Genomic DNA, 3,464 nt, shown 5'->3' with positions numbered 1-3,464 from the left:
TGCCATACTCTTACACTCATGACCACGAAAACCAAACTTCGTAATACTAAATCCACAATTATATATCTCAATTATTTATCAACCATAATCTCCAAATCATGTTCAATAATAACATCTCTCAACATGTAATCCAAACCTCATTCGCTACCTATGATTTCAAACACTCAACAAATACTCAACATAGATTACACATCACTCATTATCCACAAATTACCTCATACAATCATCTTTCTCAACTCAAGACACCTTACGCAAGCTAAAGTCACTTCCTTGTACTCCCAATTTCCAAACATAAATTATACACCTACCTACTTGCACGATTCAAATGCACATCAAACGAACAAACTTACGTCAATCCCAATAAAACACATGTTTCACATTCATAACTCTCAAGATGCAGTACCACTCATCACACATTATTAGCATTTGCCCTTCTACCTTCATAAGCTCGTCGACTCACTCTCGTTTCACATCCTCTCAATCATAACCACGTGCGTCTACACGTTTTCACTCATCAAAACCATACAACCCACAAGGTAAACAAGCATTGAGACCCATATATAATCAAACTAATACATTATTAACAAAGATTGTAACATTACGAAACAATGAAAATATGTCTAAGTGCGAATTTAAAATTTAACCATATACACTATGAAATAAAAAAAAATTGGGTAAAGATTTAAGATAAGGTTCTCGATTCAGACAAAACGTAGTATTATTAACAAAATTGAAATCTTATTACTTAATTAAATCAAGAAACGCTTTAAGACTAGAATTTTAAATTTTGAGACCATGTCTGTAACACCCCCTTCTTACCCGGCCAAGGTAATTAGGAGATGTTACCATCTCGCTTCCTCGAGGCGGTAAATCGGAGATACAATCAAGAAACATTTATTATAAATAACAAGTTTAGTGATTACAAAACATGAATGAATAAATAAAAGAATACAACTCGTGACTACTATCTATGTTATCTAACAACTAACTTTCGAGGTATAAACTTAAAGGGTTATGGAATTAGCACGCCCCGACGATCAAATTCATTCTGTCCCGAAAGTACTATTGCGTGTGCTTGGGTCCAAGTTCCCCTGTCCATTACATCCAAGTAGTCAACTCCAAGTCCAAAGCGCGACCCAATTTCCAATCACGTCAACAAGCAAAACCTGTACTCAACCAGCTCCCCATATGATCGGAAACATCATATGGATCGACACAAGCCACCCCGGAAATAGGTGACAATTACAAAGACACAACAAACGTCAATTTCAATAAAAAAAAAGTGTGACACGAGTCGAGTGTGTGAATATGCAACATGACGATGATATGAAGGAGATGATATCAAACAACCACCACCACGGTACCGGGACACGCCCAGACGTACTGGGTCCGGAAGTCAACCGGATCCCTTGCCAGACGTCGTGTCTCAACCACACGAGTTCCATCATAAATCAAGCCATTAATGTGCACATCCCTCTTGGAGTGGGAAGTTCCAAGAGGAGACTCATGTGTAACATGGTATCCCAACCGTCTTACGTCTCCAAAACAACAACAACAACAAAAACAATAACAACAACAACAACAACAACGACAACGACAACGACAACAACACGACAACAACAACAACAACAACAACAACAACAACAACAACAACAACAACAACAACAACAACAACAACAACAACAACAACAACAACAACAACAACAACAACAACAACTCCAACATATACAATCACAACCACCATAGTATGAAATGCATGACAGACAATATACACCATGACATGCCAAATATGCCATGGATACCAGTTCCTCAAATATCCCGACTCACCGAGCCGTCACAACCAATATCATACAATGTGACTCACTCAATGCGGAAAAAGGTAAATGACTCATTTAGTAAATAAATGCAACATTGACAGTGAGTAAGAACCCACCTTTTAACAAATCTCGACAAGCAATCCGAATAAAATAATCTTCTACAAAAACCGTCACCTAAAAATAATTAATAAAATATAATTATTACTAATCTAATCTAATCTAATTATACACGAATTAATTAATTAAATAAAACTCGTCTTAAGCTATTTAAAACCCGTCTTAATACACTACCCAAAACCCATTCCGACACGCGGTCAATCCTCCACCTCACGCGACCTACTGCCGCCACCATGGCCACTACCACTAGCCACGGTGGACCACGGCCGGCAGCAACCCCAACCAACAGCAATGACAACAACACAACAACATCAACAAATACAAAACAAACGACCACAACCGACCCCACCATGGGCACCACTGGTTCGCCGGCCGACATCGACCACCCCCACCGTGTCCCTGGATCACGGCGAGTCCAGCAGCAGCAATGACGGCGGCAACAATCACCAACAATGACCGCAACACTCAACCACAACCCCGCACCCATGCCCGCACACCCCCTTTTCTACCCCAGATCCCGACCACCAGGGCACCCATTCTACGACCTAAGACCACCACTATACTCTCCTCACTACCCTCGACACAACCAACCCAAAACAAACCTAAGTCAGTCACGGTAAGGGGTTAAAAATCCGTCATAAGACGGTCACACAAAATAGCTATAACCATTATATATACTCGGTCAAACCTGTATTGGGTGGTCAACGGTGGGTCAACGGCGGTCTAAGGTGGTCAAGGTCGAGGCGGGTCAAATAAAATAATATATATAAGCTAGTGAGACAGTTTTATCTTACGAACTCGGGGCGGAGGGATGAAATTCTCCTCTTTTCTCTTCTTCTCTTCTCCTATTTTCTCTCTCTCTTTTGTTTGTGTGGTGGAAATGTAAATGAAATGGACGAGGAGGGTAGATGAGGGATAAGGGAGTATATATATAGGGTGGTTGTAGTATGTATGTATGTACATGTAGTTTATTATTATTATTATTATTATTATTATTATTATTATTATTATTATTATTATTATTATTATTATTATTATTATTATTATTATTATTATTATTATTATTATTATTATTATTATTATTATTATTATTATTATTATTATTATTATTATTATTATTATTATTATTATTATCTATAAAATACTATTAAAATCCTAGGCTAAAATGACTTATAAAAGCCACGTAGACAAAGCCACATAGGATTATGAAAAGCCACATAGGATTATGAAATGACACGTTTGATTAAGGAATGCCACGTGCGGTTAAAATTGCTTGAAGTTGAGCAAAAACCGATGATTATAGTGAATTAATTAATGATTATATTTTATATTTTTATTATGTTTTGAATTAATTTGAATTTTATTAGTTTTTTTGTGTGTGTTTGTATTAATATTATGGATCTTCTTATTAAAAGGCTAATCTAAAAAAAATGTAATGTGACATGCCAAAAAAAAGTGACATGTATTACCAATTTAAGAAAATAAAAAAATTTAAGTTTAAAAAATTTAAAAAATATAAGGTATAAACAC

The sequence above is a fragment of the Silene latifolia genome, chromosome 6 (assembly GCF_048544455.1).
Source record: "Silene latifolia isolate original U9 population chromosome 6, ASM4854445v1, whole genome shotgun sequence".
Classification (NCBI taxonomy): Eukaryota; Viridiplantae; Streptophyta; class Magnoliopsida; order Caryophyllales; family Caryophyllaceae; genus Silene; species Silene latifolia.
The sequence above is the reverse complement of the archived record's forward strand: the minus strand, read 5'-3'. Positions refer to the sequence as shown.